Source organism: Mercenaria mercenaria, chromosome 5 (assembly GCF_021730395.1).
Source record: "Mercenaria mercenaria strain notata chromosome 5, MADL_Memer_1, whole genome shotgun sequence".
Classification (NCBI taxonomy): domain Eukaryota; kingdom Metazoa; phylum Mollusca; class Bivalvia; order Venerida; family Veneridae; genus Mercenaria; species Mercenaria mercenaria.
In genome coordinates this window covers 55,423,738-55,448,227 of record NC_069365.1, presented here as the reverse complement: position 1 = coordinate 55,448,227, position 24,490 = coordinate 55,423,738, and the positions used below count along the sequence as shown (strand labels likewise).

Genomic DNA, 24,490 nt, shown 5'->3' with positions numbered 1-24,490 from the left:
TTTTTTCAAAAAAGGATTTATCATTTTAAATCACATAGGTATAGACATTTATTATACCTGTGTAAAATGTGTGTTAAACTTAATTCAACTGAAAATTGGCAGCGATTATTTGTAATTACATGATTTTGCTTTGTAATTATGATTATTATTATTATTATTATTATTATTATTATTATTATTATTATTATTGTATGCAAGAAGGAATAATCTTAAAGATCTACTGACTTTCCCGAGCCAACCAGGCTGAACGCATCAGTCGAGAGGGCTAAGACGCTTTCTTACAGAGCTGAAGGCCCCGGGTTCGATACCTGGCTACTCCCTATATGGTGTGTCCTTTATCGCGATAGCCTCCGTCGACCCAGCTTTAAATGGGTAGCGGCAAATTGCTGGGGGTGAGGTATAATTGGGTTTAACTGTTCTTAAAACAGAGTCGCTCAAAAGCTATTCAGAGCTTATGTTCATTATTTCACAAAGCGACGGTAAATAAAATTTACCTTTACCTAGGCTTCCTTGATTGAAGGACAGCTAAATCGAGTCAATGACTTTACACCTGGTTCTCACAGAGGCCCGTTCAGTTAAAAATTACGTACGACAATGCTTACTAGTTATATTCAGTGCAGTATAATGAGCAGTTGACAATTACAGATTTTTTTTTCTATTTTCTTCAAGACCGTGCGACATTTGTTATTCAAATGAATCAGAGAATGAAAATTGTTTCAAATAGTTTACAAAAGGTATGATTATTCTTGCGTTAACTAATTTAAACTGTTTACCAACGTGAGAAAATGGGACATAATATATGCTCTGGTGCCTATTCAATTATAGATGGAGCGTAATTTTGAGGCTAAGTTCAATTGATCCTGTCCATCTGAAAACGTTTTTTCTTGTACATTTTCTTTGTGTATGAGATTTAAAAGGTCACCAAATGTCTATTATGCAACTGTGTATCCCCGGGAATTTAGTTTCGATTGTGGTGTTTAACCTTCACCCTGCTAAATTTCTACAATGGACTGGTCCATTATTCAGTTTGTGCAGTACCACTTATGATTCAAAGGGATGTTCACTAAATATTTACTGACTGAATAGCGACCATAGCAGTCCATGATCAACCTGCACGGACGTGTATTTAAATAAGATATATATTTAGTTTAATGCTTTACCCGATCTATTTAAACGGACGTGCAGGCTGACCATGGTCGGCACTGGTCGCAAATGCAAAATCACTTGATACCAGCAGACTAAAGGTTAAGTGACATTTTCATGAGAAGTTAAGAAATGTGCAGCACCCCTACGTCCATAAGACCGGAGACCGGTTTTAGCGGAATTATTAAAGAAAGGTTGAATGTTTTCCATGATCCCAAAAGGACCAGAAAATATAACAACAGTTGATGTTGCCCTTACATTTATAACTTTATATTAAAATACTATAGACTGATAATCTGTGCGGAAGAGATTCGTGTTTGCCGGAAAGATTCATCCTTCATAGAAAAAGTCATACATAATTTAAACTGGACTAACCAGAGTCGTCATGCTAAAAGCCAATGTCTTTTCTTGCTAGCAGTTCGAGTTGCGGGATTTTAGACGAGTTCAATTATCATTAGATGGTCTGTCGAACAACACTGAATCTTTATTCATAGCCTTACTTTTAGTCTATGGTTCTACCTACATTGTGTAAGTGTTCGCCCATGCCAGCAACAATGCCTGGAGGGGCACCTGGGTCTTCCTCCACCAAAAAAGCTGGAAAAGTCGACGTATCACCTGAATTGTGTCTGTGTGGCTGTAAATCGAAAAAAAATGTTATAGCCGTCATCATTTAGTTATATGATAATGAAAGATATAGAAGACGGCCCATAACGTGCCAAACTCCTACGCAGTGCTCTCCCTTGCCTCTAAGCTCTCGACTCCTACACAGTGATCTCCCTTGCCGCTAAGCTCTCAATGAGAGCGTAGCGGCAAGGGATATTACTGCGTAAGAGTTTGAAAACGCTGCATTGTACCTTAGTTTAAGGATTAATAGTAAGTTTAGTTACAAGAGTTCGTTATGTGTTAGAAAATTAAAGATCGGATTTCGGAAATATCAAAACATGTTTTATTCATTCTTAAATTCATTTCAAGGTAAAGTTGTACCCGGAACAAATATTCCTACTCAGGCATTATAGGTGTGTGTGTAAACAATATATTTGAACCTTTATTTACACACTTTATATACTCTTAAAGCACTAAACGGCATTGAAAACGTACAATTTTGTCGATGTGCCAAAACTTATGAGGGACATTTTGAATAAAATGGTTGATATCAAGATATGAGCCGTGCCATGAGAAAACCAACATAGTGGGTTTGCGACCAGCATGGATCCAGACCAGCCTGCGCATCCGCGCAGTCTGGTCAGGCTCCATGCTGTTCGCTTTTAAAGCCTATTGGAATTGGAGAAACTGTTAGCGAACAGCATGGATCCTGACCAGACTGCGCGGATGCGCAGGCTGGTCTGGATCCATGCTGGTCGCACACCCACTATGTTGGTTTTCCCATGGCACGGCTCATATATTTAGACCTATTGCGTTCAATAAAACTTTGAAATCATTCATGCGTGGAAATAAATCGGATGATTCAGCTTCTCGAGAAAACCATGTGTCCGATCTGCGATGAATTTTATGCGATATTTTAGGTTAAAATAATGAGTTTCCCCCTTACAATTGCTGAAACAGAAAAAAAGAAAACTTTTCTTTCCACAGAATAGAATTTTTTTCAAAATCAATGCACACGAGGGGTGATTTTACAGCACGATTAGAAATGTCGAAGTACTTCATTCAAAGGAGTTGATTTTATATACATGTACATTTAATACGTTTTAAACAACCGTATATTTGTTCTTGTAAAATGTTTTAAAATCCACATTCTAAACATGGATAACAAAAAAGGTTTAAGGAGAGCTATTTTGCTAGCATCTAAAATTCAGAGATAATATGCACGAATATAACAGTTTTAGGGCGCTGTTTCGGCATGTGAAGTTTCGTACTTTCATTCTATCGCGTGGCGTTTCTCATTCTGTCGTTGTGGCGGGGCAATAAACAACGAACAAAAACCAGCAAAATAATGTTCTTTCGTTGTGGCAGGAACGAAAGTACGAGACAATGACAACGAAATTACAGCAAAATGTCGTTCTTTCAGTGGTGGGAACAACAAACTGACAGGATGAATTTGACAGAAATCAGCAACCATTATTTACACATTGTTTAAAGAAACCTTATTCATGTTTTCAAATTTCAACATTCGTGTCTTATTCTTTTTTTTCTCAATCCACCATTGACCTAGTTAATGCATGGCACTCAGTTACATTGTTATTTAAAGCAAATTTCAATCACAGTGAAATGTTTGCCTAGACTATTTAATATTTAACGACGTTTATGTACATATTTGTGTAACCCATACATTATTTTTCATGCAAAGCAGCGCATTGTTACTTTTAAAAACGTTTTTGCTTTGTATTGTGTTTTTATATGTTTCTTGGTTGTCACGTGAGAAAACAAAAAATTCTTTTAAATCACAATGATTTGTAAATTTTCTTTCGGTTTAAATAGTTACTAATTCTATACTTTTACACCTCAATTCTTCCCATTGGCATGCGATCAATATTTATGTATAAAAGTATGAACATTTTTGTCGTCACATTAAAAAATACCATCACACGACGAATGACGAAAACTTTGCGTTCTGACTGGTAATTTTTATTTCTTCTAAAATATACTTAAATTTTAATTTCCGAGGCCAAATAGCATGCGTATAAAGAATAGTCCCAAACTGGCAAAACTGGGCCTACCATTTTACTCAGAACTTCAACAACATTCACCATCTAACAGAGGAACTATTTTCCTCATAACCACTTCCTTATTGGTCAACCAAGGGCAAATAATTGTGGTCTTGTGGCAAATTGTTCTCGTTCCGAACGCAAACACAATGATTTTGGTTATAGAAATACAAAATATCAATGCTTGCACTAAGGTAATATGTATTCGGTAAATAACTTCATTTTGAATTATCTAACGACAAAAAAAAAACGCAAGAAATAAATGAGCCGTGCCATGAGAAAACCAACATAGTGGCTTTCCGACCAGCATGGATCCAGACCAGCCTGCGCATCCGCGCAGTCTGGTCAGGATCCATGCTGTTCGCTAACGGCTTCTCTAATAACAATAGGCTTTGAAAGCGAACAGCATGGATCCTGCGCTGGTCTGGATCTAAGCTGGTCGCAAAGCCACTATGTTGGTTTTCTCATGGCACGGCTCAAATCTTTTTATACTTTATTAAGGCCTTCATTTTGAATTAAATCCCATTCTCAACAGTTCCCATGTTGAGTAGACCTTTTGATTTGTTGTCGTGTTAGGTGGTGTCGAATCACATTGTGAGACTTCACTTTTATAACTTTTTTCATGAAAGCAATTATTTGATATTGATGTTAAAGAAAGCTTTAAAACAGCAATTGCTTGATACAAAATAAAGAAGAAGAAAAAAACACAAACGGCTTTCTTATTTAACTTTGCGCTAGTGCGAGTCAGCTATCAAATAATCAAAAGAAAATATATAAATCGATTAAAAGAGAACTACGGATAGTTACCGCGTAAATTAATAACTTCTATGGAAAATATTTTGCATTTTGAAGTAAGTCAATAACTTTAGCCAAAAAGACCCTGCTCTACTGGCTTACATTAGAGTTTTTCATCTAGATGTCACAGGCTATACATAAGATTTGTAAACAATTTTGAGGTTATACTAAATCTGATAAAAACTGGGAGCCAGATTCTCTAAACATTCGCATATTATTAAATACTTTATGTAAATAAGATTGTTATTCAATATTCTACCCTTCTTTGTACTGTATAAAGACACACACATAAAAGATGTCAAGTAACGCATACCTGACGTAGATTATGATAGAGAAACGCACATATTAAATGCAAAACCATCTTTAAATTTGAGGGGTTTTTTTGACAAGTTGTTATTAGAGCGAAGACAAGGAAAGCTGTTTAAGATATATGAAAGGGGGGAGTTGTTAATAGGATTTCCTTGAAGACATGAATACATTCATTAAAATCGTTGTTCTTCTTTTCAAGAAGAATAAAATATGATTAAGTGAAAGTATTTCAATAACCTTACCTAATAGGCTATGGAACGTTACTGCCCTACTATAAGTCACGTATACACCAGCCAAACCATTCTGGTGATTCTTAAATATGATTATTCTGTCTTAACCCTTACCTTGCTAAATTTCTGTAATGAACTTGTCCATCTTTCAATTTGGACAGTACTGTTAAAACGGGTGCTAACGAAAAAGATACTGACTGAATGGCGAACAGTGCAGGATGATCTTGGTCTGCACTGGTCGCAAAGGCAGAATCACTTGCCGCCAGCAGGCAAATGGTTCCAGACAAATGTGTTGAGTAAAAGACAGTTTTAATCAGAGATGTGTCATGACGTTTTCAGGCTTTTTCAAGTTGGAAGGCTGCATTTTTTTGTATCTTATCACTTGACTAATATAGTGGTATAATTCTATGTGGCGAGGCATATATTTTAAGGGTTAATCACTCTCAAACTGGATTTTTTCACGCTAAGAAGAATTTGACTTTATAAACATCGATTTGATAAATTATTGATAAGAATGCTGTAACTGCCGATTTTCCTCGTGAGATGACTTTGGTTGAAGGATCAAGAGGGTTCTTCTTACAGTCTATTAAAAGTTTTCGCAATAAATCATTGGAACATCGGTAAGAACTGCCTTACTTATATATGTTATGATAATTTCGAAAAGGTATGAGAGCATCTACGATTTCTTCGTACAAGTACATTTCAAAGTCTCTATGCGACAGTAATGTTAAAAACAAACCATCGGCAAAAACTCATAATGCATTGTATGTAACGCAAGATTATTTCCACACACATGCCTTTCTCAAATGAGCCACCACCGATAATACGACAGCGTTCGTCCTCTTGGGCCCATATCCCGGAAAAAGAAAACGACAGCGCCCGTTCGAATGCACATTCAAACCAACTTGAACCAGCAGCAATCTTATAATGGGCATATTTAAGTTGTTTAAATGCTTTTTGATACATTCATAAAGTATCTAATGGGCTTAGATTTAAAAAAGAAAGAATTAAAAACAAACAGAAAAGCTTAATTTAAACACAGTCTTTCTATTTTTTCTACTTCAACTAACTTTTAATGAAACAAACATACGCAAATAGTCTGAAACAAGTTTGTAGGAAGCTGTAGGTGATACTGTATTTTTGCTGAATCAGTGTCAAGCCGAGTGGTTAAGTTTGATGACTTCAAATCACATTTCCTTCACCGGTGTATGTTCGAGCTCCACTCGGGGCGTTGAATTCTTCACGTGAGGAAGCTATCCAGCTGGCATACGGATGGTCGGTGATTATATCCCAGGTGCCCGCCCGTGATGAAACAATGCATCGAAGGGCTCTTGGCGTATTCCTCTACCATCAAAGCTGGAAAAATCGCCGTATGACATGTAATTGTTTCGGTGCGACGTTAAACCCAACAAAAAATGAATCAGTGTCTTCTTTAACAAACTTTTGAAAGAAAGTGTTGCACAATACCATGTCTTATTTACAAACTTAAAAGCAATCCAATGCAAAACAAAGTAGACAAGATCAGTAGGGCATAAAACATCTGTCTGCTTCTGTAGCAAAATTCAGGCTAGGGTCTGTTACATACAGGTACGGCTTGTATCAACTTAGCTATCAGGCAGTCAGTGTCAATGTGGTCCCCACTTTCGCGAAATTCCATCTGCGTTACAGTTAATCAGAATTATGGATGGCCGACATTAACATAGGTGTCTAATCGCCCTAGTTTGAAAAAAGGCTAGAAGAAACTAGGACATAAAAAAACTTATGCTCTAGCTTATTTAAAGGACCTAACCCACATATTTTAGGCGAAAAGTAAGTTCTCTCAAATATCCATAAAAAAAATGAGTACTCTGAAAGTGACTAGTGACATATGACATAAGATTTTGGCAAAATATTCTTATAAATAACCAAACATATTGTGCAGAAGGTATTAAACCGTTGCAACGCTTTTGAAATAATGCCGAAAAAATACCTTCTTCTTGCATTAAAAATCCATAGTATATCTAATTATTTATCATTTTCAGTGTGATATATACATTCTATGCCAAACTAGTTTGAAAAAATGAACTCTTGAAAAAAATCACTCAAACTATGGGCGAGTAGCTTTAACAACTTGTCCCAGTTTTAAAAGTCAAATAAAATCATAGTTTAAAACAATGACCTTCGATCTATTGAACTTCTTTTGTTATTAAACAAAAAAAGTACCTATTAACAGAAACGAATACATTAGTGTGGTCTTTATTCTTACCTCGTAACAGTACAGAATACTGTAAAAGCACATATTTTCGCTGGGTCAAAATTTCGCGAATTTGAATTTTGAGTATGTTCGCGAGGTTTAATATTCTCGAAATTGTAAAAATGGTGTCATACTTAAAATTTGAATTGTACTAATGGTGAACATTTACGCAAGGATTAATTTTCTCGAGATGTATGGCCTCGCGAATATATTGAAAACAAGTACAACAAGTACTTCACAGCACATAAAACCGATGATGATGGAATGTGAATTGTACATGTATCTAAAACGTATCAACATTATTAGTCTTCAAAATCTGTGGGTTTTTAGTCCATTTATATAATTTAAAATATATTCAATAGATAACGAATCTTTTGGGTTCTTTTTACTACAAATGTATTTCTATATCATACAGCGCAGATATACAAGACATGCCGCAGCTCGCTTTTGTGAAAATAATTGTATGAAATATAATAGTTTCATTTTACCCCTTTAAAACGATTTCATGATTATAGAACCCACACAAAACATATCACATTATTTAGCTCAATACAAAAAAAAATATTTAAACTTTATTTATTACCTTACTTGTTGAAATTAGATTCCCTCAAAATGTAATGGCGTTTCTCAAGCCGACCAAAAAATGGGACAAAATTTGTTTTTACGATGGTCTTGTTTTCATTTAGTGGCCTCATATTTTAAACGGGTATGTTTCAGAATGAATACAATAGCTTTGTTATTGTGATGAGTAAATAAAAATAAAGTACATCAGACTGTTAAAGAAACTTCCAAAATATCTTCAAAATTTATTAAATTGTTGTCATGGTATAATTTTCATATAGAGATGTAGTCTATACACTTGACAAAAAATGTTGTTCACGGTGTGGTAGTTTTTATGTGCGTTAAACAAGTACTAACTGGTCTACTGAAATGAGAAAAAAAAAAGTAACAAAAATAAACAAGATCAAAAAGGCAAGTAACAATAAGATCTAGATCTGTATTCTATCTGGTAGCCGTTCTTGGATTCTTTATGTTACAGAGTAGGCTACCTTTTATTTCAAACTTGCGCGTTTATTGAGCTTCATCATTTCGACGACACACTTCGAATTACTGCAACTTACTTCAGTTCGAAGCTCAAACTGTGTCATTCTCTTTTCTGACTTTGTCCAAGTTTACATTGACAGATGTACACTTTTCGGAACATTGTATTTCTGCGGTATTTTACAAATAATTTAGTTTTCAAAGACGATTTACAGTTTATTTTCAGAATTTAAATGTAGGGCCTATATAGCTCTAGCCTGGTGTTACCTGAAACTAGTATTTACACTAGATCTATTTTGTTACAGATATTTGCTTTAGAAAATGACTGATTGAAGTAATGTGGCTGATATATCCATCTAAGGAGCTATACGCTATTCAAGACGGTGCGTTTCCTGTATATCGTGCTCATGTCAATTTCCTTAAATTTTAAGGTCAATAAAATCTGTAAATAGATCCTTTGGAAGCATAGAATGCAACCAAGCAGAATAATAGAAGATTCGGTTTGACCGAGTCTGTTCATGAGAGGCAATAAAATGTGCAACACCTCTCACGCCCTCTGGCACCCGCTTAGCCGGAACTCTGTTACACATCTATTGAATGGACTCCATGATCCCAAAGGGGCCATCATAATTCTGAAAGGTCTTTTATAAATCAGGAATTAATTTAATGTAATTTTTAACTTTCAGGAGCCTTCCTTGTCCCATATCTAATATGTGTGGTGGTTGGCGGTATACCGCTGTTTTATCTGGAGGTGGCTGTTGGCCAGTTTATGGGCGTGGCTGGAATAAACGCGTGGAACATTTGCCCATTCTTCAGAGGTGAGTACAACATGGATGACATGTACTAGTATTTAACGTATGAACCTTTATCCAGGCAACTGTAGGCATGGTCCTTCAGAGATGACAAAAGTGTACGAAATATTTTATTCACTATCTTCTGTTGTTAAGTCTATTTGCCGAGAGGTGTGTAAAACTATGGACATTGGTCAGTAAGTAGACCAGTGCAATATTTGTTCTTGCGCACGGGGACAAGTGTGATTTTACCAAACCGGCAGAACCCATCTGGCCTTAATACCGCCAAAACATGACCGTTGGACTGTATGTTCCCATCTGCATCTACAACCAGTAACAAATAATATTCTTGCTTTGATGCATGGATTGAGTAAAATACGAGTTACTTTTGCTTTCTGTACATAGTCATCGTTCAAACTATTTTGTTTTTCGTTAGAAGTTAGAATGTCGAATTACAATTGCATTACGTAGTGTATTTTTCAATTTCAATTTGACGCTCAAAATAGCAGTACATTGTAGTTTAGATCGAGGTTTGCATTATATAATTGTCAAATTCAATGGAAACAAATTTTTAGAAAAGCCGGTACCCACATTAAGCCATGCGCCTTGCCCAGGATTTGAATCTTCCACTCCCGGATTGTAAAACTTGTGTTCTGTCTATTGAACGAATAGAATGAATTTACAAAAAAATGTATTTGATTATTTCAGGTATTGGCTTATCGACGTTAATCATCGTGTTTTGCCTCAACTGTTATTACAACGTCATTCTGGCCTGGGCATTCCGGTATTTCTTCGCTTCTTTCACCAGCAAACTACCGTGGAGTGAATGTGATTATGACGATTGGGCTACAGTGCATTGCACGAATTTTGACGACCCGGACCCGGACAACAGGTGCAAATACAACACAACAATGTAAGTTCTCGTGTTTAGAAACAAATATTTTCAAAAAGAAAAAAACGTTCATGTATTCGAAATTTGGGTTCTCATTAAATTAGGTTGCTGCGTAACTGCTCAGCTGACTCAATGACACCACACTTAAAATATGTTGCAAACTTACAAGTCCAATATAATCATGATTTAAGATAGTTCCGACCCGTCTCGTTTCCTCTTAACAAGCTGAATGGCAAGCTGAGAACAACGGCTATTTGGGAAATAGATTTTAGTTTTGCGTGCTTTGTTGGCAAATAAAACACGGTTTTGAGTTCAGATGTGTAGTAATCTAATCACGAAGACCGAACCTATGAGACTTTTTCAAATGAAAGGTGTTTAAAATGTATGGTACATGCATATTATAAGTTTAGGCATGGATTAAAGTTACTAGTCGTTGAAAAATGAATTTAAGGCAATAGCCCGTAATCGGCAATTTCCGTGCGTTTATACGTATTTCGGCATCCTTCGGCCATTAACAGAAAAATAACAACCGAAGAATCGCGAAATCACACACGGAGATTGCGTAAATGAACGGAAAATGCCGATGGTCATGACAAATCCATTACCTTATATCTGATGAAAAAAGGCTAGAGCTTCTCAAAAGTAGTTACTTAGAGAAATATGCTATTCAATATTTATGCGTAGTTCGCATGGAAATTACGGAACATGCATGCTTTAAATACGTGCTGGTTCAATGCAGCAATGAAAATGTGTTGTCACAAATTTTGAAGTCTTTATGCTTCTTATGAGAATAGCAATCATGCTCCAATGTTTTAAAAATAACTCTGGAAACCAGTCTCGGAATATAGCCTTGCCATTGGTCAAATTTTAATTTATGCTCAGAAGCAACCAGTCAGATGCCTGAGTTTTGGACTGGTTTCCAAATCTGCTGCCCATGACTTCCTTCTGATAACGAAAGTAGTCGACCAATATTTATGAAAAAAGTGTGTTTATATGTGGATGATATACCCTGTAACAAAACTTTTAACTTTCCAGGAATAAACTGGAGACTGGTGTGCTGATTAATGGCACGTGTTTGGATAACTTCACTGCCCTCACAAACTTTAACATTACACCATATGACCCGTCCACGGCGCCTTCCTACCAAGTAGAACCGGTAACAGAGTATTGGGAGTAAGTTATCTTTATTTCTTCTGACACAACATTTTATCAAGTATAGATTGTACGTTTGACAGTTTAGTTTATAGTTAGGAAAAGATAATTCTTCTTAATTTTTCATGGAAGAGAATTTTACACATGTATGAAAATACATTTTGGCCATTGAAGATTTTTAACTGAAATATCTTAGCCTACTGCCGCCCTGAGAAACTTAACTTTATGAATACTATCTGAGTTTGCACTTAGTTTCTAGGAGAAGAAATTTTCGAAACACTCTGTTGCAGAAATTATGAATCAAAACAGAAATTACAAAAGTTTGTTTACTTTAAATGCAAAATACTACATACATACACAACTTTTTCAATTAGTTTCAAAGTGTAAACAGGTGAATCCAGAAATGAAATTGGCTAATTTGTGCCATTTTATTTTGCAATATTTTACATTAGATGGAAACAATCTGTTTTTTACTTTTTAGGAACAAGGTGCTTGCAATTTCGGAAGGTGTTGATGATATGGGACCGGCGAAGTGGGATTTAGTTCTGTGTCTCTTGTTCGCCTGGATTGTCGTATACGCCTGCATCTGTAAAGGAATCAGATCATCTGGAAAGGTACATAATATCTACAGTATTGTGAAAGCCGTAATTAAGACCTGTCCTAAATTAAGACCACGCCGCAATAAAAAGAACTTTGTTTCTAAAACGTTGTTTTTCCTTCCATATTTCAATGGTGGAAAATCCCACTTTTGCTAATTACAACATTTGGACCAGTCATATGGTAGCTCGAACATCGCCAAACTATATGAATACGACAGTCCCTTCGGAGTGTGCAATTTCTTAGTATAGCTGTCGATTTATAATCTGGATATTTACGTTTTTTCACCTTTATTCTCCTATACGGTCATCTGGTATAACTAGTTAAACAGAGACTTTCAAAATGTTAAACATTCTTTGTGTCCCATCTGAGTTGAATTTGCACAGATTACAATAAAATTTGGTATTAAACTCCATCCAAGCCCGTCAGACAGTGCAGCCAACGTTCATCAGTATATATCTGTAAATTATAAACAAAGATATGACAGGTATCTGGAGCTGTAATACGTTGATCTCTACGTAAATTAATTGTTCATTTTACATCTCAATGTTTTTTCCAGGTCATGTACGTCACCGCAACTTCACCATACATTTTTATGACGGTTTTGTTGATCAGAAATTGTCTCCTTGATGGTGCAGGCGATGGCATCCTCTACTACGTCAAACCAGACTTTGAAAAGATGAAGGATACCCAGGTAGGACTGCTTGGCCTTTTCGATTGTCCGACCATTGCTACCATAGTTGCTTTTGAGGAATAACGGACCTCCTGTGTATACCGAAACAGCCAATGGAATTCATGGTTCTTGTGCTGCATCTTTGGACCTGGAACAAGCGAAAATACCTAAAGCATACTTCAGCTGTCCCGCTATTGCTTCCGTCATTGCTGTTGGCACACACGCCTGTAATTTGTCAGCCAGTGACAGCCATCGATACAAGTACTGGACCTCCTTCTGCTTTAAGTACATGTAAAGACCAAAAACTACCAAACACTGGCTTGGTCAACACACATACTTACCAATACTATATACTGTAATATATTTCAGGTATGGGTAGACGCTGGTACACAGATTTTCTTTTCCTACTCCATTTCATTGGGAGCTCTTACAGCGCTCGGAAGTTACAACAAGTTTCACCATAATTCGTACAGGTAAGTTGCTCTGAAGTTCTCTCAAGTAGCTTTTACATTGCTTAAAAGTCCTCTTGCATTCAGTCTATGCGTGAATGTTAGTGTTTCTATTCGGAATTCAAAATAACCTTTCTGAACAAGAGTTACAACTGCAAATATATACAACACTTTTTTGATGTACCTGTTGTAATTCTAATGTGTTTTAATTATATTTAAAGTATGACTATGAACTCTCAATGAAACTGTATTTGTTTGCTGGGCCATGAATATATTTATGAAAGTAATTTGAGCCGTGCCATGGGAAAACCAACATAGTGGGTTTGCGACCAGCATGGATCCAGACCAGCCTGCGCATCCGCGCAGTCTGGTCAGGATCCATGCTGTTCGCTTTTAAAGCCTATTGGAATTGGAGAAACTGTTAGCGAACAGCATGGATCCTGACCAGACTGCGCGGATGCGCAGGCTGGTCTGGATCCATGCTGGTCGCAAACCCACTATGTTGGTTTTCTCATGGCATGGCTCATTTTATAGTCCAGACACATACAAGATACGGAATTGGATTTTTTTTATTTGTTTGTTTTGGGTTTATAGCCGTTTTCATTAGTAACGGCGGGCAGGATTCATGGATTCTACAAAAGTACTAACCTGGTCTCCGCAAGTAACTGTCAGCTTCCCCACATGAATAAGAGATTGAAGACGAATGATTTCAGACAGAATCTATTTTATCAAATCGCTACGGAGAACATACACATCGCCCAGGAATCGAACTCACGGCCCCTTGCTGTTCCGATTGAGCTAAGCTGTCGAGTCTACTTAGTGCTAAATGTTTTAATGTCTGTCTATTAGTTTTAATTGGCGAAATACAAAGACGTACTTTTACAGACTATTTTAGATATAAGTAAACCGATATATTTACGCTCAAAAAGTTTAAAATGCTGGCCTCGTTCACATTTATCAGAACTCAAATCGTCTCAAAATTATTAGAATTTTTTTCCCATAATTTTGGGGATCCGGACAAAATCCCCTGCGGACAAAACCCCCTTCACTAATTTTTGCACAGACGGACAAAATCCCCTTCATCTTTTTCACCAGAAGGACAAAACCCCCTTCGCTGAATTTTACAAGGCGGACAAAACCCCCTTCACGTTTTTTGCAAGGAGGACAAAACCCCCTTCAACTTTCATAAGTCCACCTTGTGAAAAACAGCGAAGGGGGTTTTGTCCTCCTTGTAAAAAACATGAAAAGGTTTTTGTCCTCCTTGTAAAATTCAGCGAAGGGGATTTTGTCCTCTTTGTAAAAACGATGAAGGGTGTTTTGTCCGCCTATGCAAAAATGAGCGAAGGGGGTTTTGTCCGCAGGGGATTGTCCTACACTCATAATTTTGTTCTTTGGTCTATAAACTTATTTAAATAAGACGTTTTACAAAGGATATCTCGTAAGTACGAAAACAATTGTAAACGTCTTGGATGTTTTTTAAAGAAACAAACAAAATCAACAGCCTGAGCGTTTTACATCTGTAAATATGTTTACATCTGTAAATGTGCGTGTATCAGTGCTATACACTGGGCACGTTAAAGAACCAGACTGTCTATTCGCAACGAGCTAGGCTAAGTTAGCCGGACAAGCCTGTATCTGATTTCTGACCTCTCTGTCGCGGGGGCTTTGTCTCACTCTGTCCCTCTGGTCAGATCGCTCTGTGTCTGTACTAGTAGAGGATGAATTATGCGCCCTGTGTGGCTGCATTTGAACTATGTAAAGCGCCTTTGAACGTGAAATTGATCATGAAAAGGGCGTTATATAAATCTGGTATAATAATAATAATGATAATAATAATGTTTCTATGCCTGGCGTATATTTTACAGTCAAACTTTCGCGAAAGACCACATCCGAATAAAGGCACGTACTGTATAACCTGTATATAAAGGCCATTTTGCTTTCTCCTTCCGCTTAACAGTAAATAGTTTAAATTTACCTGTGGTCTTTACGGACTGGTTTCACTGAATATCTAACTCTGTGCAGATGATGATTATAAATGTTCACATCAGCTGCAAATAAGCAGCATTAAAACTTGTAGTCTCATCTTCAACATCACACGCTTCACTTGCAAACATCTGGTTACCAATGAATTTCAGAGACAGCGTAATATTTGCCTTAGCGAACAGTGGAACCAGTATCTTTGCTGGTTTCATTATATTCTCCATTCTGGGACACATGTCGAAAATACAGAACAAAGACATCGGAGACGTTGCTGAAGCAGGTAATACATGTGCTGATGTGTTTGTTGATAGTGGTAAATATTTTTTAAAAAAATAAGTCAGACTGAGGTTTTTAACAATTTAATGTGGGATCAAGAGCAAAGTTCTTCTCCTAACAGAGTTCGGCAGTGATTGGTTCTTGAGCAGAGCACAGAGCTTTCTTTAGATAAGTTTGTGTGTGAGTGTATATTTCTTTTGGAATAAAATCGTTTTTCAACATACCTCGAGATTTATGCGATGGTTTCTAACCCTTGATCGTATTTCTTGATTTCGCACCAGCATTAAAAGGGCATGTAGAAACACTGACTGTTTCCTTATGCATATGACCTATAATTTTTTTTCGGTGCAACGTTAAACCGAACATGAAAAAAAGATCTTCAACAATCACTTAATACTGTATCATGACTATTATCTAAAGTAGGTTAATGTGTGAAGGCTTCGTTTAATAAGGAACTTACATTTATTACATATATATTAAAATGATATACATGTATTAAATAGAAAAGATCTTTCTGGTCTACTTATAGGAAAAAATAATTCACATTTCTATCCGCTATACTAGATGATGAAATCTAATAATAAATTTAACCCTTACCCTGCTAAATTTCTATAATGAACTTGTCCATCTTCCAATTTGGACAGTACCATTAAAAGGGGTGCTTACCAAAAAGATACTGACTGAATAGCGAACAGTGCAGATAATGATCAGACTGCACGAATGTGCAGGCTGACCATGATCTACACTGGTCGCAAAGGCAGAACCAATCTTGTCCACCATGGTACGGGTTAACGTTAAGGAGTAGGTAAAATATTTAAAATTAAATAATAAGTAGCAGCGGATTAGTACAGAATTTTACACCCACATGAACATTAGTTGATTTGATTTGGATTTTACCGCGCACGAACACAGTACAGGTTATATGGGACCAAACATGACTAAAACTTTTGGTTACATTGAAATAAATTTATTGGGTATGGAAGCAAAACTTTTTTACCCGCTTGAATCATAAAGATACAACAAAACTAAGTGTTCAGACCCTATTAGTCGCAGCTTACGATCTTGTGAGGGAAAGGCCGTGGTTCCTGTTCTTTTCATACATAAGTTTTCCCAGAACCGCGTGAGACTTGAACAATAGTTTACCATTTGCTATTATATCAAATTTAAGAAAAAACAGTTCGATCATCTTTCTCGATTCTCGTCTATTTTCAGGTCCAGGGTTGGCTTTTATTGCCTATCCGAAAGCACTGACACCACCCCTTTTTTCTATCACGTAGCAGACATCCAGTTTGCTCGTTGTGATGTTTTTCTTGGTAATATGTTAGGTCTAAACAGTCAGTAAGTTGTTCGTTCGATCCATGATGTTCTTCTTTGTGTAAAAATCATGTCTAAACAGTCAGTATTGTTTGTTCGTAATGTCATGTTGTTCTTCTTTGTGTAATATTTCAGGTCTAAACAGTCAGATAGGTTGTTTCGTACTGGTCCATGTTGTTCTTCTTTGTGTAATATTGCCAGGTCTAGACAGTCAGATAAGTTGTTTCGTTCTGGTCCATGATGTTCTTCTTTGTGTAATATTGCCAGGTCTAGACAGTCAGGTAAGTTGTCTCGTTCTGGTCCATGATGTTCTTCTTTGTGTAATATTGCCAGGTCTAAACAGTCAGATAAGTTGTCTCGTTCTGGTCCATGATGTTCTTCTTTGTATAATACTGCCAGGTCTAGACAGTCAGATAAGTTGTCTCGTTCTGGTCCATGATGTTCTTCTTTGTATCATACTGTTAGGTCTAGACAGTCAGGTATGTTGTCTCGTTCTGGTCCATGATGTTCTTCTTGTGTAATATTGCCAGGTCTAGACAGTCAGGTATGTTGTCTCGTTCTGGTCCATGATGTTCTTCTTGTGTAATATTGCCAGGTCTAGACAGTCAGATAAGTTGTCTCGTTCTGGTCCATGATGTTCTTCTTTGTATCATATTGTTAGGTCTAGACAGTCAGATAAGTTGACTCGTTCTGGTCCATGATGTTCTTCTTTGTATCATACTGTTAGGTCTAGACAGTCAGATAAGTTGTCTCGTTCTGGTCCATGATGTTCTTCTTTGTGTAATATTGCAAGGTCTAAACAGTCAGATAAGTTGTCTCGTTCTGGTCCATGATGTTCTTCTCTGTGTCATAATTTTAGGTCTAGACAGTCAGGTATGTTGTCGCGTTCTGATCCATGATGTTCTTCTCTGTGTCATAATGTTAGGTCTAGACAGTCAGGTAAGTTGTCTCGTTCTGGTCCGTGATGTTCTTCTCTCGTGTCATAATGTTAGGTCTAGACAGTCAGGTATGTTGTCTCGTTCTGGTCCATGATGTTCTTCTTTGTGTAATATTGCCAAGTCTAGACAGTCAGGTAAGTTGTTTCGTTCTGGTCCATGATGTTCTTCTCTGTGTCATAATGTTAGGTCTAGACAGTCAGGTATGTTGTCTCGTTCTGGTCCATGATGTTCTTCTCTGTGTCATAATGTTAGGTCTAGACAGTCAGGTATGTTGTCTCGTTCTGGTCCATGATGTCCTTCTTTGTGTAATATTGCCAGGTCTAGACAGTCAGGTATGTTGTCTCGTTCTGGTCCATGATGTTCTTCTCTCGTGTCATAATGTTAGGTCTAGACAGTCAGGTAAGTTGTCTCGTTCTGGTCCATGATGTTCTTCTCTGTGTCATAATGTTAGGTCTAGACAGTCAGGTATGTTGTCTCGTTCTGGTCCATGATGTTCTTCTTTGTGTAATATTGCCAGGTCTAGACAGTCAGGTAAGTTGTCTCGTTCTGGTCCATGATGTTCTTCTCTCGTGTCATAATGTTAGGTCTAGACAGTCAGGTAAGTTTTCTCGTTCTGGTCCATGATGTTCTTCTCTGTGTCATAATGTTAGGTCTAGACAGTCAGGTAAGTTGTCTCGTTCTGGTCCATGATGTCCTTCTCTGTGTCATAATGTTAGGTCTAGACAATCGGGTATGTTACTTGTTTTGAAGCATAGTCATATTTTTGGTCTATGCAATCCGGTAGGTTTTCTAATAGGATTTTAGCTAGACAGTACATCTTTACGATATTGACGTAGACTGTAGTAGTTTTGTTAGATTATAAACGTCTGCATCTCTTTTTGAAATGATATAAAATGGGTGGAGCTACTTGAAAGACAATCTGCAGTACTTCTCTAAATCTGTGTGGATAATATCAGACAATAACAAAGGGCCGGGATTTCCATCACCGGACGAGGAGAATGTTCTGATAGAAGACATTATGTCTATAATTCGAATGATATCAATCTTTTTTATACGGGAAAATTATTACTAACAGAGAGCTAGTCCATCCAAGAACATTGGTTAGGTAAATTAAATCTTTATACTTTGTTACTAAGCAAAACAGTTAAATCATCTAAATGATTTCGAATCGTTTTCAGTTTGTGGGGGTTGAAGGAGTGGTTACCGCTATTGTAGACCAGTTCCCAGGATTCCTCAGAAGAGGTCATCGCCGAGAAGTGTTTATAGGGTGTGTCTGCATCTTACAGTTCCTTATAGGTCTGCCTATGGTTTGTCCGGTAAGTTCCATGTCTAATTTACATTTTATTTGCTTGGTTTACAGGCATAACTATATATCATATTGCGACTTTCCAGCTTTCGTTGGTGGAGAAAGATCCCAGGTGCCCCTTTGTGCATTATTTTATCACGGGAGGACACCTGGGTAGAAATACCGACCTTCCGCAAGACAGCTGGAGAGCTTCCTCATATGAAGAATTCAACGCCCCGAGCGAGGCTCGAACCGACATCGGTGAGGGGCAAGTGGTTTAAAGTTAGCGACCTTAACCAACTGTCTATGGTTTGTCCGATATGTTTCCAGCCTAATTTGCCAGATTCTCCGTATTTTATTGTTCCCTTCTGCCTATGGTTTGTCCTGTACGTGCCCCGTCAAAATTACCACTCACCGTATTTTACAGTTCCTTATGGGTATTCCTATGGTTTACGGTACGTGCCCAGTTTAATTCGCCACTCTCCATATTTCCTTATGAGACTGTCTATGGCGTATATCAGCTATACTGCACAGCGTTACTGTTTATAAATGCTCCTTTACTTTGCAAGGTGGGCTGTACGTCTTCCGGTTGTTTGATTACTATTCTGGAAGCAGAATCATTCTCTTTGTAGCACCTGCACAAATTTTATTTACATGTACGTTGAGCAGTTGTTTAATTCCTATTCTGGAAGAAGAATCACCCTCTTTTTTGTAGCAGCTTCCAAGGAATCTAATAGGGTTATTATAAAGGTAGCTCGATCTGGGATGCTGTATTCGGCTCGAGTGGATTTTGCCAGATCGGATCTAGCGAGGCGCGCATGTGCCAAGTGTTATCCGTCCTTGCAAAATCCACGAGAGCCGAATACAAAATCCCTAGCTACTGTTGTAATGACCCTTTTATTATATACCTCCGCCTTTTTGTTTGTTTATTTGTAATCGAAGGAAATCTTTGTTTGTTGATGTTAAAATGAAATGAGTTACGTTTTTGTGTGCGCTATTTATATAACTGTGTCAGCTCATGCATATCAATGAAAGTAGTCCGGCAACATACAATACAGAAGGTACAATACGGGATTTTTGGAAGGTACAATACGGGATTCATTTCAGCATGTTTGTATTTTCTTGTGAAATGCAAGCTGTATTTTTGACAGAATTTATATAGGTATAAGATAAAAATAATTATTATATACCTATATAAATTCTGTAAAAAATCGGCTTGTATTTCACAATTAAATATGAACAGACAGACAAAAATTCCGTATTAAATCTTTTAAATTCCGTATTGTACCTTCCGTATTGTATGCTGCCGGACTATTTTCATTTATATGCATGATCCGACACATTTCTATAAATAGCGCACATAAAAACTTCACAAAGTTCCATTTAATATCGATAAACATTGAAGATTTCGTTCAAGAACAAAACAAGAATCAAAATGGTAAAGGTATATAATAAAAGGGTCATTATAACAGTAGCTAGATCTGATACTTTGTATTCGGCTCTCGTGGATTTTGCAAGGTCGGATCACACTCGGCGCTTGCGCGCCTCGTGAGGTCCGATCTGGCAAAATCCACTCCAGACGAATACTGCATTCCAGATCAAGCTACTGTTATAATAACCCTATTATCTTTACTTTGTAGGGTGGGATGTACGTCTTCCAGTTGTTTGATTACTATTCCGGAAGCAGAATCATCCTCTTTGTAGCAGCTTTTATGTGTGTCGCAGTCGCCTGGTGTTACGGTAATATTCCACTTTTTCTAATATTCTACAAAATTGTAAAAAAGCAAAATATCTCAACTCGTAAAATCACCGAGCTTTTACTCACATTTGTTTCCTTCAAATAACTCTACAAAAATACGAATAACATTATAAAAAACACATAAGAACACAAAAGTATTGAAAACTAGCAGATATAACACATACAGGATATGACGTTTTTGGATCTCGGCTACAACTTACGTCAATGCAAACTTTTCGGAAGTACATGGTAACGACTTACAAGTTCATTGCGCTGTTAAAAATCATCCTATACTTTATACTATAATAAATGTATTTATATCTGCACCATTCTAAAATCACTAAAAGGTAATTTAAAACTGACACATTTTCAAGGTATGCATATTATGCTTTTTTTCAGGCGTTCGTCGTTTCTATGATAACATAGAAATGATGTATGGTTGGAGAATTAACCCTTACATGGCAATCGGCTGGACAGTAACTTCACCTATATTTTGCATGGTATTTGTATATTACTCTTTTATTGGCAAATTTGGTGCATAAGTCATGCTTTTTAGCGCAACAAATAGTGAGAACTTTTATACTCACCCTAGTGTCGGCGTCAAAGTCATCCCTTGGTCAAAGTTTTTTCACACTTGAAGCCAAAATCTGCCTACCCGTTCAAATATTGGACGAAGGCTTTCTACTTATACACTTATTGAATTACTTAAAAGGCCAATAGACCGGCAAGCCATTTAGTAAGTCGAAAACCAAACTTTATTGTTTTATTTTCAAATGTTTCACTGTTTAGTCAATTTGTATATGTAGAAAAAAAAGACCGGAGTCATATAGCACAAACAGTGGACCGGCAATTTATATAAGGAGTCCCGTAATAATCAAGCAAGATAACTCTTGACCGAATTTAATATGAATTGTGATCTATTTCCGACTGTGTAACAGCTACGTATATGATAAATGAAAGATCAAACAAGGCGTCCTTGTCTTTTATATGTCACGTGTTCGCATTTCGATTTAGTTTAAATATACACTGAAAACTGTATAAATCAGTACGGTTTTATCAAAGTGATCATGCAAGTTTTTTTCTCGCTCCAGACCATTTTCGTACTAAGTACGATAGATTATTCCGAGCTGAGCTACAGCCGCCCTAAAGGCACATACGTGTACCCCCAGTGGGCAGTGGGTATTGGTTGGTCAATGGCAGCATTCGCAGCTATATGGATTCCTATTGGATGGATATACCACATTATACGATATGGTCGAGATTGGGAGGTATGTATTTACACATGTTATGGTAGAAACCGTCTATATTTAGATTTGTTTTCCTCTTGATATGACGTACTGGACCAGAGGTTTGGTGACCAGTTTCAAAACTCTAGCACCTGATTGGTTGATTGTGGTCTCATTCGTCAAACTGACCAATAGGAATGCTGCAATCGGTCTCAAAACTCAGTTTAATAACTTTGGAACCAAAACTCAGTTTAATAACTTTGGAACCTAGTCTATATCTCTTTGTCTATCAGTAACTTATTCGGCAAAATTTTAACAGTTCAAACTTAAACGAGAAAGGAAGAGAACATAGCTTACCAATAATAAAATATTTGTGGGTAGGATTCTTTTTCGTATATACTTTTTATGAATTTTACTCACGGTTTACTGTAACGTAAAATTTTCCAAAAAAAAAGAAATACAGCCACTTTTATTTAGTATTAGTCATGATAGTAAAATTTAGCTGCACATGGATTTTATTTTTGAATCAGTTCATCTATTTCTTTACAGACTTTCAAGTTATGCTTCAGACCAATAGGTTTACAGGATCACCAGATGAGACCTCAAGATCATGGAGAACGAAACCTAAGTTCACTGACAGGAGATAAGATGTGGATTGACAAGGACTTTCCGGAGCCTAAAAAGGGCCAGCCCTATCACTTCACAGAGCAGGTAGGAGTTATTGTGTTTGTTTCTTTATATATACAGTTGAACCTGCTCTGGTTTGAAGTTAAGATATATAACACGGGGAGTCTAGGATAAAGTCCGAGTAAAATAACCCCAAGTAGACATATATTCAGATCACGAAAAGGGTATCAAAATTTAACGGGAAAAGGGAAAAAATCTAGAAAAAAATGTTAGTTAGAGATGTAAATGATATAGTACATAGTTCTATGTTCTGACATATATGGCTTTATATTTATTTTCTAAACATAAATATTGATTTTAACATGTAGATTTTATAACGTGTACATCTGTATTCTGAAACATATGGCATATCTGTATTCTAAACATACATATTAATGTTGATCACAGATAGGTAGAAATGAGGTAAGATTTGTTCACAGCCTGTTTTGTTCTGTACTAATTCATTAACTTCCTGGCAACTTGGTCAAATTCAGGATCCGGATTCATCCCTGCAATTCTTTTATTTTCACAGATTGATATGAAAACTTTGTGTGAATTTGACTCTTAAAGCTACAAATATCTCTGAAAATCATGTTATTTTATAAAATCAAATAACTTTTTAAAGTTACTAGCCAACAGCTGGGATGAAATTCTTTAACATGTTCATTTCAACAAAGTTTGAGATAAAATGTACAAGTTGCACAGAAAATAAAAATTGTAAAATGGGAGAAAATTACTGTTAGATATTGGTAAAAAAAAGAAGAACGGACCCGCACCATGAGAAAACCAACATAGTGCATTTGCGACCAGCATGGATCCAGACCAGCCTGCGCATCCGTGCAGTCTGGTCAGGATCCATGCTGTTCGCTTTCAAAGCCTATTGCAATTAGAGAAACCGTTAGCGGACAGCATGGATCCTGCTGGCTTCATGTCTTATAACACAGGGGAAATTCTGATCCTCTTATGCTAATTGAAATTTCTAGCTCACAAACATGGCTTTAAGCTGATAAGAGAAGATAAGTACTGCGTGGACTTAGATACAATGCTTGCAAGTGTATATACGAAGTACTGACTGTAGTGCCTGATCGGGTATAATAACAACAGCTTTTTTTTTTACTCTAGTGCCTATGTTTACTTGTGTTATCATCATTATCTCAAGATCTACATGTATGACAGTGTTACATTTATATCTAATTGCTCAATAGATACAAATGTTACCTTAAGGACTTGGTGTAAAACTTCCGTGTATTATGGTTTCAAGTGACGTCTTTTGCTTACTGAGTTGTCTACCCTCTTAAAAACGACAAGCATGTTTAGGATGAAATGTAAATTTAACATTATCTATAGAAATGCGGAGGCGGGGGAAAAGCGGACTGAGAGTAAAGCGGACTGAGATGTTGACTTCGGCTCATACCTGAAATCGTCCAATGAAATTTCAGTTTTAGTTTCTATTATGGATAGCTAATATGTTAGACTGAGACAATTGCTTTGCTATATGTATGGGATATATTATACATGACATTCGCTTATTGCAAGTCATCCGGCATGCTTGTAATGCATCGGGTTGTGACCAGCAATGGGTTTAATTCAAGTTTTTAAATGTTAATTTGACTAACAGTAAATTAAACGAATTTTACATGTAGATCTATAACTAATCGTTTAGTTTGTTTCAATTTGTTTTAACATCAACGTCCGTGACGCAGTTGTTACTATTCCAATTTAATATTGTACTGCTGTTGTTTTAATGCATTTTAAGGAGTGTTGCACATTTCATTACCTGTCATGAAACATAATTTGAGCACCAGCAATATTATGTTGCTTGCTTGAGTTCTGTGTTTCCCGTAAAGGTCTGTAAGAAGCTGAGCAAAACTAGTATACCATGAGACAAAAAATGGCCTACCAGTATAGATCAACTTTATGCATCGAGGCGTGTCTGCACTTTTAGCTCATAACAATACTGCGGTAAACGCCGAGGATAGCGGATAAGTCAACACTAATTGTCGTTGAATTATAATCAGTTACACATTTAGGTAATTTAAGTGAAAATATACTAGTATAATATGTAATATGCATTTTATAGTCTAAAAATACCACATTAG

At 36.7% G+C, this 24,490-nt stretch overlaps 1 pseudogene; it reads left to right on the top strand.

The window, feature by feature from the left end:
- Positions 1-24,490, top strand: part of LOC123557276 (sodium- and chloride-dependent taurine transporter-like) — a 38,425-nt pseudogene that overhangs the window by 12,186 nt on the left and 1,749 nt on the right.